The sequence below is a fragment of the Ictalurus punctatus genome, chromosome 25 (genome assembly GCF_001660625.3).
Source record: "Ictalurus punctatus breed USDA103 chromosome 25, Coco_2.0, whole genome shotgun sequence".
NCBI classification, from domain to species: Eukaryota; Metazoa; Chordata; class Actinopteri; order Siluriformes; family Ictaluridae; genus Ictalurus; species Ictalurus punctatus.
In genome coordinates this window covers 17805167-17819097 of record NC_030440.2, presented here as the reverse complement: position 1 = coordinate 17819097, position 13931 = coordinate 17805167, and positions in this window count along the sequence as shown.

The following is a 13931-nucleotide window of genomic DNA, read 5'->3' as shown; positions in this document are numbered from 1 at the left end:
GACTGGAGCCTATCCCAGGGAACTTAGGGCACAAGGTGGGGGACACCCTGGATGGAGTACCAACCCATCGCAGGGCACAATCACACACACACACACACACTATGAATAATTTGGAAATGCCAGTCAGACTACAACACATGTCTTTGGACTGGCGGAGGAAACCGGAGTACCCGGAGGAAACCCCAGAAGCACAGGGAGAACATGCAAACTCCACACACACAGGGCGGAGGCGGGAATCTAAAAATGTGGACGCTCAAGACGAGAAATTAGTTCTGGTGCTATAGTCTGTTGATACTTCAGCTAACAATCGCGCTTGATATTAGCAAGCTAGGCTACATTTGTAATGCATGTTGGTGTACCAAACCCTTTGGTGGTGCTTCTGAATTTTTGTTGCTGCTAGCATGTAAACTCGTCTGTCCTGAAGATGTCAGAAAACTCAAAGTTACAGTTTTCCTCTGACTGTTACACAGCGCTGACACCGGAGACTCCTTCCATCAATGCTTAACAAACGTCTCTTTACAGAAAACGTCACAATATCAACGATTTTTTAAGTTACGATAGCAACAATATCGGAATTAATATCAAAATAACCAACAACCTTCTGAAGCGACTGAGAATTCAACAGAGTTCTGGGGAATTTAAGAGAACAGCTGTCTCACTGCAAAATGAGACTGTCAGAAAATGAAACCGATTTTATTTCGCCGCTATGTTTCCCATCGCTAATCTCGCATTCAGAGCTTTATATACTTGGCACAAAGTCATTGCCAGATCAGAGGTACAGGCTGGAGACAACAATAAGCCGCGGAGACGTGACAGTATCAGCCATGAGCTTTATTATCAGTCATGCACTCCCAGTGCAGAGATTCACCAGGAGAGAAAATACGGAAATCTGTATTGAAGCAGCGAGATAGGAGAGAGAAGAGAGCTTCTCAATTTGTCACTTGGATTCTTCGGCTCAGCTCGGTGCGATTTCATGACCCGAGTCTGAAAGACCCTGTCTGAAAGCGGCCTTTGAGCTGAGCCTCTGTACGGACAGGGGACGCATGGCTGCACTTCAATCACCAGCATGGAACGTGGCAAAGCAGCGAGGGGGTGGTTAAAGTGCAGCGTGACGCCATGACGACGAGGAAAGACACACGAGAGAGACGAGATTAACGCCGCAAACGAATATTCATGAATATTCATCGACCTCTCTCGTGTTTCTCAGACACACCTGAGTGCTAATCCTACTTTACGCTAGCAGGAAGTGGTGTGGACCTCGAGCCTGCCGTGTCTCTGGTGCTGTCCTACAGTATAAATGTTAATAAAGTGTGAAATTTTATTACGCGTCAGGGCATCATCAATTTGGAGCTGTGCGGCATGCTGGTGAGACTTTCACTGCTGCACGTTCACAGGATTGCACAGGGGTCGGGTGAGAACCAAATGAAATAAATCAAAGTGCACACATTAGTTTTAGGACATACATTAGGTTGAACATATAATAATCAAAGTCCTATTCAGACAGGATAAGGCCCCGCCCACACATACAGTCAGGTCCATAAGTATTTGGACAGCGACACAATTTTCCTATTTTTGCCTCTGTACAGCACCGCAATGGATCTGAAATGAAGCAATCGGGATGCGATTGAAGTGTAGCCTTTCAGCTGTAGTTCAAGGGGTTTAACAAACATATCGTATTAACCGGTTAGGAATTGCAGTCAATTTTTTTTTTTACATAGTCCCTCCATTTCCACAGGCTTTAAATTAATTGCACAATTGACTGATAAGCAGTTTCATGGCCAGGTGTGGCCTGTTTCTTCATTATTTCATGACAAATTAAGGAGATAAAAGGTCTGGAGGTGATACCAAGTGTCGCATTTGCATTTGGTAGCTGTTCATGGGAACTCTCAATACGTGAACCAAAGAGGTGTTGATGCAAGTGAAGGAGGCCATCAAAAACAAAACAGACCCATCAGAGACACAGCAGAAACTTTAGAGGTTTCTAAAGTGTGCCAAATCAACAGCTTGGTACTTTCTTAAAAAGAAGGAACGCACTGGTGACCTCAGCAACATCAAGACGCCTGGAAGAGCACGGAACACAACTAAAGCGGATGATCGCAGAATTCTCTCCATCGCTGAAAGGAAAACCCCCTTCGGAACATCTAGCCAAGTCAAGAACAGTCTGGAGGAGGTGGGCGTATCATTGTCAAAGTCTACAATCAAGAGACACCTTCATGAATGTAAATACAGACGGTTTACCTCAAGATGCAAACCTCTGGTAACACTTAAGCGCAGAAAGGCCAGATTAGACTTTGATTAAAAAAAAAACAACAACCTGACCAACGGATTAACTTGTAGCAGAACGATGGGAAGAGAAGATAACGGAGAATGAAAGGAAGAGCTCGTGATCCAAAGCATACCACATTATCTCTCAACATGGTGGAGGCAGTGTCATGGCACGGGCGTGTACGGCTGCCAGTGGAACTGGGTCAGTGGTGTTTACTGATGATGTGAGTGCTGATAGAAGGAGCAGGATGAATTCTGTAGTGTATCGAGATATACGTTCTGCTCAGATTCAGTCGAATCCTGCAAAACTGAAACAGGACGGCGCTTCACAGTACAGATGGATAATAACCAAAAACGTCAAGGTTTTTCCTAATAATATTATTTCCTAATAATAACCAATTTTCCCTTCTCTAGTGCTCAATACGAGGTTCTTAACGTTATTTGCAAGGCAACTGGCATAACCGTTTATGAACAGTAAGTCAAGTCAAATCAAGTGGGTTTTAGTTGTCATTCCTCTAAAAAACTAGAATACTGTACGTCGGAACGAGACGCCGTTTCTCCAGGACCATGGCGCAACACAACAGTACAACAGGACAAGTTTATAAGTGTAGCAGCAACACTGGCAGCAATGTAGCAGTCTCATGAATAGAGAGTTTTGTGAAGTGCAGGTATGCGGTGGTATTAAATCATACTGGGTCAGGTGTTTGTCTAGCTGGATTTGGACAGGAATGAAATCCCAGAGATGCAAATTACATTACACCAATATGAGTCCCTTTTCCCGACCAGTCTTTCCAGGTGTAAAAACAGCAGCGAGACAGAAAAAGAAGGCGAGAAACACAAAAGTGACACAAACTGCCCTCTCCTCAGGGCACGGCCTGAGAAAACACTACCACGAGTAACTCCATTACTATTAATGGTGTGTGTTTGCTCATGCTGTTGAGGAAATCAGTGCGGTTAATTCACCCCCAGCGCCTCCCAGCAGCCAGCAGGCTGTGTGTCATCGGGTCAGAGAAGGACATTATCTGATTTCACACAGTCTGCTACGCTCAATGACAGACAGATCCAATGCTCTTCCTGTGAAATCACAGGACAGATATTCAGCGGGTCAGAGCAGGAGCGGCATTCTGGCGCCGTGCCAAGTCAGTGAAAAAGGAGAACCCGAGACCCTGATTTAAATGTTCTTATTAGCACTGTAGACTCTGGGGGGTTGTGATTTACAAGCTACACACGCAGCTTTTCAGAAGCAGAGATGATGGACAGCAGAACAGATCAGATGTTTCATCGACGCTTACTAGGTTCCCTTACTGGGAATGACATCACGGCTTCTGAAGCCTCTCAGCTCAGAAGAAATGGTGGATGAACTCTCAGCTAACTTTGTAAGTAGCTCGTTATCGTTGTTGTAGCTCTCAAGTGACCACGTTTAGGACATTTGGTCGACGCTCTAATCCAGAGTGACTTACATTTATCTCATTTAAACATCTGAGCAGTTGAGGGTTAAGGGCCTTGCTCAAGGGCCCAGCAGTGACATCTCAGTGGTGCTGGGATTTGAACTCACGACCTTCTGATCAGTAGACCAACTATTGAGCTACCACTGCCCCCTGATTACTTACTGCCCCCTGATTACTTACTGCCCCCTGATTACTTACTGCCCCCTGATTACTTACTGCCCCCTGTACACTTACTGCCCACTGTACACTTACTGCCCCTGATTACTTACTGCCCCCTGTACACTTACTGCCCCCCTGTATACTTACTGCCCCCTGTATACTTACTGCCCCTGATTACTTACTGCCCCCTGATTACTTACTGCCCCCTGATTACTTACTGCCCCCTGTACACTTACTGCCCCCTGATTACTTACTGCCCCTGATTACTTACTGTCCCCGGTATACTTACTGACCCCTGATTACTTACTGTCCCCGGTATATTTACTGACCCCTGATTACTTACTGCCCCCCTGTACACTTACTGCCCCCTGTACACTTACTGCCCCTGATTACTTACTGCCCCCTGTACACTTACTGCCCCCTGTATACTTACTGCCCCTGATTACTTACTGTCCCCGGTATATTTACTGACCCCTGATTACTTACTGCCCCCCTGTACACTTACTGCCCCCTGTACACTTACTGCCCCTGATTACTTACTGCCCCCGGTATACTTACTGCCCCTGATTACTTACTGCCCCCGGTATACTTACTGCCCCTGATTACTTACTGCCCCCGGTATACTTACTGACCCCTGATTACTTACTGCCCCCTGTAAACTTACTGCCCCCTGTATACTTACTGACCCCTGATTACTTACTGCCCCCTGTAAACTTACTGCCCCGGTATACTTACTGCCCCTGATTACTTACATTAGTGATTTTTACATTTATTTGACGTTCTGTATACAGTTTGTTTGAGTCTAATGACTTTTTAATGAGTGTTTAATGATTTTTAAAAATCCACTACAATCCTGCTTGTGAAGTACCATGACAGAAACGCGTGTGATTACGCCAACAAATTTATATGACATATAAAACTTCAATATTGTATAAGTTTTTTTAAAGGTTTTTACAGAGACTGATGAGGAAATTCGAAGGTTCATTCACCTGAAATAGCACTAGAGATGGCTGGAATTAGAGATGGCTGGAATTAGAGATGGCTGGAATTAGAGTCATCAGTGTCCCAATGTGTAGTGAGCCAGGATCCTTACCAGTGCCCCCAACGCATGTACACCATATACTGATTCACCACCTAGGAAGCTGATTGGGACACACCTTTGTCCCCTTTGGCCTTCCATACTCCGTATATACTCAGAGCTTCCTGTTCTCGTACTTGGTGGATAATTAGTCCCACCTGTTCCTTGTTTTCTCATTAATCAGTCTGTCTATTTAAACCCTGTGCATTACTGCTTCATGCTGGTTTAGTCAAAGGTACAAACACTGGTAAGAAGAAACTCCAAGCAGGAGCAGAAAAGGCAAAGCGTTATAAAGAAATAATTAAGTTGTATAGGATGGCATGGGAAAGAAAAGAATGGAAAAGAAAAGTACAGACTTGTGACAGAAAAAAAAGAAAAGAATAATTGTACAGGAAATAATGGTATTTAATAAGAATAACAAATAATTGATTAGCAAAGAAGAGAATTGATTCCCCAATGAAATGAATAAAAAATATAAATGCTAAGAACTTGAAATGCAAGGAAACGAATAGCAAGCAATTGTAGCGCAAAGAAAAGAACGGCATGGAACAGTAACTGCAAATAATTGATTAGTAAAGAAAAGAACTGAACTCCCAAGAGAAGAAGTGCAAGGCAAAGAATTGAGTTAATCTTCATCGTGACTTGTCAGTCTTCACCAGAACACTGTAATACACACCTCCGGGTGTTGTCACGTCGGCATATCAAACCAGTAAATCCTGCATTATAAACGTCTGTGCGTCACCGAGGCCGAAAGAATGACTGCTGTTTTAAACATCATGAATGTGTGTGTGGCTTTTTTTTTTTTTTTTTAGTTATTATTGATTTCCAGAGCAGCACACCGCCATTAAACTGAACCGCTTTGTAATGTTCAACATGTTCAAGGACACTTTATCCGCCCAAACCCTTTTTCGTCTTTAGCACGGAATGACATCAGATTAATATCGTTCCCTTTCTGTAATCAGTAGTGCTCCAGATCCAGTGGCTTGTGCAGGGGTTGTTTTCTCTCCTGTTGTTTTATGCTAATCAAAAACTAATCCCGCATTGGTGCGGAAAACACACAAGATGACCTCGGTACCTTCAGCCTCCGAAAATACAGTACCACTACAGTGCCAATACTAATCTCACACTACGGTGTACTGTAGAGAAAAACGGGAGACGTCCAGGTGCATGTCCTTTTTTAATTAAAAAAAAAAAAAGCACAAAATAAATGTGTAAAAATCACAATCATTTGTAAAAATAAATAAATAAATCACATGACACAATGACTGATTTGTGGAAAAACAATTCAAATGTGAGATAAATCGCCTGAAAACGACAAAATAAATCAACGGTGAGAAATGTGAAACTGTATGACGTGTAAAAGAAACATTACACAAGAAAATACTTCATCTGTTTAAAAAAAAAAAAAAAAAAAAAAGAACAAATAAAAAATCGGATGCGCAAACAAATTAATTGTGCGGGAAAAAAATCCCAAAAAAGGAAAGTGTAAATGTCATGTGATTATTCATGTGTGAGGTGTGTGACCCTGAGACACTCGAATAAATAAAAGAAGCACCTGGAGTTTATAGTTTGCAAAATTAACAAGTGTTTATCTCAAATCTTTTCAGAACACATCCACATCTAAATCTCATCTGCAGAAATCCCCAAACCACACCCACACCTCTGCTCGTTAACCTCCAAACCACACCCACACCTCTGCTCGTTAACCTCCAAACCACACCCACACCTCTGCTCGTTAACCTCCAAACCACACCCACACCTCTGCTCGTTAACCTCCAAACCACACCCACACCTCTGCTCGTTAATCCCCAAACCACACCCACACATCTGCTCGTTAATCCCCAAACCACACCCACACCTCTGCTCGTTAATCCCCAAACCACACCCACAAATACACCCACATCTCTGCTCAGAAATGATTTATTGAGCTAGTATAACTAAGTTGGAGCTCTAATCTTTAATTATGTAACTAATATGTAAGTATTTCATCAGAATCCAGGATTCAGTAGCACTGTGGTATAAATATATACAAAGTGACATTGGCTGTGACATTGATGATACAGATGATGATACGTTCTGTGTAGACAGTAATGGAGGTGCAGGTGTGTGTGTGTCTCTCTCTCTCTCTCTCTCTCTCTCTCTCTCTCTCTCAGCTCTATTTTTAAGCATTAATATTTGATTTAAATCGTACTGGCTTGCTCTAGCTCCTCTGTTCCCTGTGGGGCAAACCACAAATGGCTTCTTTTAGCACTAATCATGGGAAGATTGCATCCAGGAGCCGCATTGTGTCCAATTCCGTCTCTGCCGTCTCCCTTCTAAATTAATTGATTCGGAAAATCTATTTTTTTCATCACTGCGAACGGCTCAGGACCAAATTATTTCTACCGCAAATTATTTTTACAGCAAAAGCAAAGTAATTGCTTGTTGTTTTCAGCTGGCAAACAGTGATGAATAGTCCCAACCCAATTTATTTCGTCAGCACCTGACCCTCCAACACACACACACACACACGCACACAATTACATGCGTATATTTGCCCATTTACGTCTTATATTTTTTAATTAGCGGTGTAATTAAACTACTGTTGTCTGTTTGTTCAGTGGTTATATCTTTTATAATGAGACACGCATCCGACTGTGTTTTGTGAGGAATAACACACTTAGCGTCATGCTGCTCTCTAAAAATAATCCATGCTGAGGTAGTGTAATGAATGCTTCAATGCCAAAGTCAATTATTTTCCTCTAACAGCGCATCCTGAAGTGTTTTACTCCACTTCTACCACAACAATGACACGTTTTTATCCATTTCGGGCGATATGTGACGCTTTTTATCTGCTTATAGTTACGTTTAATGTTACGGAGCGTCACGTCCCATCCACTCATTTCACACTCGCTGTGAAATATACACTCGTTACGCGTTCAGTTCGCGTTTAAGACGGCTGGCCTTCTCAAAGAAAAAGTTTCAGCTGTGAGTTTGTTTGTGCTTTGCTCCCGTGTCACGGTTATAGACTGTTCTCCATCTGCTCGTTAACACGCCGCTGGTCCTGAGGGAAAGCCAATTTGAATATCCACATTGAATAATGAATTAAATGTTCTAAAAAGGAGAAGGGGAAAAAAAAAAAAGCAAGCGAACATGCAAAGTACAGCTAATTTGTTTTCATTTAGATTAATGTTTCTTAATTCTCTCATTAAGGCGGTATGATTAGAGTCAATAGTCTGACTGACTGGATTATAAATCGTTATTTATTCAACGTTAGTACGTCGTCGCAAAGCCGTTGGTGGGAGTTACAGCTCCGAGACGTCTACGCTGAGACGTGATTAGCTTTATAGCAGTGTCTGGGTCCGATGCCGGTCCGTTCCTTTTACCAGATCGTCTTTGAATCCCCGTGGTTACGAGGAGCTCGCTGTTGGACTCACAAATCCACCTTTCCAGCGGGATTAAAGTCAGGAAACGTAGGGCCTCCTTGAGTTATCGTGGCTGTAAGTTTGGGATCGTTGTCTTGTCGAGACGTCCATCTTCTGCCCAGATTCTCCTCTAGTGTGTCCCGATACATTGCTTTCCTTCGATGACGTGTAATGCCTCAGTATCGTTTATAGACGAGCCTCCCACCATATCGTGATGCTCCCGCCGCCGTGCTTCACTGCGTGTACGGCGGTGTTTCTCCAGCCATGACGCGCCGTATCACTCTTCTATTCTGGTTTGATTTGACGGGAACGTATTTCTCCGAAAAGAGTCCTGATTTGTGGAAACGCTCTTCGATGTGTGTCTCTGTGCTTCTTTTTTTTGTAGCGGCGGAGTTGAGCGTGAGGTGCGGGAACTGACACCGCTGTTCACCGCTTATTGTCCTCAGGACGTCCTGCGAGTCTTTTCACACGACCGCCGGCTTCTCTCTTACCTCCTCTTTCCTCATCATTATTCTGAGAGCGTGTTGTGAAATCATGCATGGATCACCTGTCTGGAGATGATTAACTGCGGTTTCTTGAACTTTCCACCTGCATATTATCGAACTAATTGTACCGACAGCGACGTTTAAAGGTCTTTTGCAACGGTCTGTTGCGTGTTTTTTTTTTTTCCTTTCCATTTTGAATGATGTTATCCTGAGAACTTTAGGAAGCTCCTACAGCTTCACCGTGATTACTACGTGTTGTTGTGACTTCACAACCGATCGTCTTTTATAATGACGGCAGGTGCGATTTGCATGAAACTTGCTTTTGCACGTTATATCTAGCACTTGAGTTGTTTCTACGTATCCTTTATGATCTACTGTATATAACCTTAACATAACACTGCTCCACCCACATCAACTCGCATCCTGAAAACATCATGAAAATGGCAACGAAGTACAAATACACACACACAAAAAAGGTATGTGCAGTCGTCATATATATCGAGCAACACACCAGTGAATCTGTAAGGTCTGTAATCCCATATGTCTGCTACAAAAGTCCTAAATCTTTCAGTCTGACCCGATGCTAATACTTTCACAAGCTCATATGTTCCGTCCTCTTCCGAAACATTCTTTTAAAATGTCATGTGAATCACATTAGAGGTATTATGCCATTTAAATGATCGTCTTTCTACACGTGTTTGCTGTAATAATGCTTTTATTTACACATAATTCTCGTTAGCCGTGCTGAAGCAGCTCTAATTCCTCGCTCATACCGAGGCGTTTACATTCACCGGGGGAGCGCACGTCTTCTCCTTCACTGGGCTTTAATGAAAATAAATGAAGAGGTGACACAAACACGGGCCACACGGTGAGATGAATGAAATGGGCTGCTAATGTAGCTGAAAAGATTAGCTCACTTCCTCCGCACCGTTCCTGTCATTTCTGCTCAGCGGGGACGGGACGCAAGGTTCCACCCGCCTCGGCCTTCCGCGGAGAAACTGCAGAGGTTTGACGTGTTGAGTTTGAAAGGACCTGAACCCATGAGGTGTTTTTGAACTGCATTTATATAAACATTTCATACCATAGTCATCGGTTTACCTTAATTTTATTATTTTACTTTTATTCAACTATTTGTATGGACTCAGATTTATTAAAATATACCGTATAAGCAATTTTTTTTTGCTCAGAAATCAAATCCAATTGATATTTATGCTGTGTAAATACGGCGTATAATATACAGTGTATATATAATCGTCGTGGAAAGGACCTGAAATCAGTTATCAGGGCTTTCACAATAGCGGTAACTTTCTGCGTGAATTAAAGTCATTTGAATTCTGTGATGTGAGAAAACTGCTCGTTTCGGAGTTCGCGCGGACCTAAAGCCGAACCCTGAGGAATTCTGACTCGGGAATCTGTCGCGTCGCTATCCCACACTCTCAGGGGTCGCGCTCGGCGTCAGTGAGTGTACAGTCATTCTGTTCTGTCGTCCGTGAGGACGTTACATTCTCTCTATCGATCTGGTCGTGATTGAGTGGAGGGTGAGGGACGGCGATTGTGCCGCTGAATGGGTTCGGAGCGTCGTGGTGTTCCTGTATGGATTTATCCGTTCCCGCTCGACGGGAGTCATGTAGACATCATTTGTCATGGTTATTGATTTCGAAATGATTCGGAGCAAGGTTCACCGTGTTCCCCGCCGAGTCCTGAACACTTCATGGATGCGGAATTCACACACACATAACTCGTATATGGGCGCATGGTGGATTAGCGGTTTTATTAGCGGTTAGCACGTTCGCCTCGCAACGATTCCCGCCGCTGCCCCGTGTGTGTGGAGGTCATGTTCTCCCCGTGCTGCGAGGGTTTCCTTCAGGTTCTCCGGTTTCCTCCCCCAGTCCAAAGACGTTGGCATGTCCAAAGTGTCCGTAGTGTATGAATGGGTGTGGTAGTGTGTGTGTGATTGTGCCCTGCGATGGATTGACTCCCCGTCAAGGGTGTACCCCGCTTTGTGCCCCATGCCTCCTGGAATAGGCTCCAGATTCCCCGTGACCCTGTAGGATAGGCGCTATAGAAGATGGATGGATGGATGGATGGATGGATGGATATCTCGTGTGTATATATGAAGCTCAGTACTAACATCCATTAATCCATTAATGACAATATGGAGGATTCATTAGATTCTAATAATCTAGAACATGTTAGAACAATCTGCACTGCAGCTCGTTCGGTTTTCTCCCAGCTGCAATCGCTCCCCAGACAGCGCGGCGCAGATAAAGCCCGTCCTGTCTTCGTTATTTCAAGTCCTCTGCGATATTGGCGTAAGAGACACCTCTCAGCTTTCAGCAGCAGGGGCTTCGCTCCAATCGATACGCCTACCATGGCAACGCAATATGTCCAAACCATGAGATTATGACCGTGGGCTTTATCTGACGCACATGGTGCTGGAAAGGAAACAGGCACAGATAAAGCTTTAAATCTAGCCGGAGGACAGCTCTGGAGAGGACAGGGACGGATTCCACTTTGCACTTGTTTTTAAAGGCAGGTCTCAGGAGGAATAAACATTGCAAAGCATTAATATAAAAAAAGGTGCTGCTTTGTAAGAATTTTAACCCAAGTGAGAAATAAATCGCTCGTATAACCAGTGAGTGTATACAGTTAGCATCATGAAGCACATCCTGAAGTGTTTTATTCCTCTTATAACACAGCAATTTGTCACCAATTACACGTGTTCTGCTGTTCCAGGGCTGAAACGCGTGATCACTACACGCCATCAGCGATTAAGGTTCTGTTTCAGAAATCTGCCAAATCAGCTCTCAAAACTGGTATAGCATGCTAAATGTTGGACAATTGGATCCAAATATTGGATTTAAAAAAATATATATATAAGAATTTTTACAGCTAAATGGTTAAACTGATGTTGACTTTGTTTCTTTATTTTTGTGTGTGTTGCACCAAGCAGGGGGGGGAAATAGAGTTGAAATTTGGAACACGTTTTCTTTGTTTGTTTTTGTTTATGGTGTGTTGCACAAAAATGACTAAATAATACATGTGACTTCTCAGGGGCGTTGTTTATATTTCAAAAAGAAAATGAAGAAAATTTTATAAAATCTTTTTTTTTATCTAAAAAAATATTTTTTTTAAAAATTGACTAGGAACATATTTTCATTTATTTGTTTATTTTGTTTAATGTGTGGAACAAGGCAAAAAATACATTTGACTAGTTGGTTCGTTCGTTCTTTTTCTCTTTCTTTCTTCAAAAAGAACAAAAATAAAACTATGTAGTGGAAATTTGACTCGGGGGGACGATATACTTGTGTACCATGTTTTGTTTGTTTGCGTGTTTTGTTTATCATTTATAGTCATGTGTGTAATGATTTTGACGTGCAGTTTCCATGACGATAAGTGCTGGTCTTAAACGTTCTATTACATTTTGCTGCGAGTGGAAAAACAGGCCATGATTATCTTTCCTTTCCGTGAATGCTTGCTGTACGTTGGAGAGACGCAGGGCTGCGAGGCCGAGTCTGATCTGCTCATGCACGTCGTCAGTGTGTGAAATCTCAGTCCTGTGTAATGGGATAAAGGGAGGATTTCAGCACTGCCTGCTTTATTGGTTTATTGAGCGTGTTCTGGTAATGACCTGCACGCCGCTCATCATCCTGCGCCCCTGACCCGATATTAGCTCACGGGATTATCCAGGCTGGGGACTCAAGGCCGGGTTATTATTATTATTATTATTATTATTATTATTATTATTATTATTATATCCTATCAATTAGTGAGGTCACATTTGAACTGTTACTTAATTGTTAATCAGTAGCAGAGCCAGTTCCTCCAGAACATCTAGTTAGGACAGGTGATAAAACTGAGGCTTTGTTTATCACTTCTAATCGCTCTGGAAGGACTCATTTGTATTTTACCATCACAAGTGAAGTAGACAGAGGTGCCAACAATTACGTTTGATCTGTACCACAAAAAAAATTTATATATATATATATAAAAATTATAATTTCTTCCTTTTTTTAGCTAAAACAGCACTCAGACCAAACAGTTCCCTCTATGGAAAAGCTGATTGACTGAAGGGGAAAGGACGCGGGACGTGTGTTCTTCTGGCAGCGGTTACTTTCACACAACGCCAGCTTTATCCAGGTGAACGTTTGATCTTTGAGCCAATAGGAAACGAGAAGGCAGAACTGCGGTCTCTGTGGTCGGTAAATAAACAAGAAATAACCATCAGTCCTTCATGTCCGTCCTCAGACTCTGCAGTCCCATCACGATGGGCAAATCTGCAATAAATAAAGCTAACAAACGTGGATCAATAGAAATCCGGGTTGCCAGATTGGGGAGTATTTTCAACCCACAGGTTAAATCCTCAGGTAGTCCCTGACTACAAAATAACCCATTTTTAAAAAAAAAAAATGCATGAATTTGTCTAAAATTAATTAAATGATCAAATTAACCAAACAACAAACCAACGGGATGAAGGATTTTTCAATTTGTGACACATTTTTCACACATTTCTGGCAACGCAAGCAGAAATGCATTGCATATACCCAACATTATTGAGTTAAAAAAAAAAAAAAAAAAAATGCCTAGGGAAAATTAATATTAAATATTAATATGCTATGTTTAATATTTATGGAAGGAGTCTCCAGTGTCAGCGCGTTGTAACAGAGAGAAGCTGGTGACGGAACGAATGTTTATAGCTGCTACAGTGTAATGTAAGCGAGAACCTGTTTCATGGTCATTCCACAACATGTACCCGTAACCATAAACGGATAAAAATTACAATGTGCCTTCTTGTTGTTGTTGTTGTTGTTGTTGTTGTTGTTTTTAAATAAAAAATAATAGTTGTATAAGATGAGATTCATTTCCTATAACAGCATGAGTGTTTTATTCAGCGTCACATGTCTAAGTCACGTTGCGGTCATGTCATGTGTTTGTTTTTCAATCAAACAACAATTCAAAAGCAAAACAATTAAAAAAAAAAGTGCATCAGTACAGAAAAGCAGTTTACTCAGGAGGTGAACTTGTCCATATCTGTACATCAAGGACAAAAAGGATTCAGCCATTTTTTTTATTTATTTTTTTTTTTTTTTTT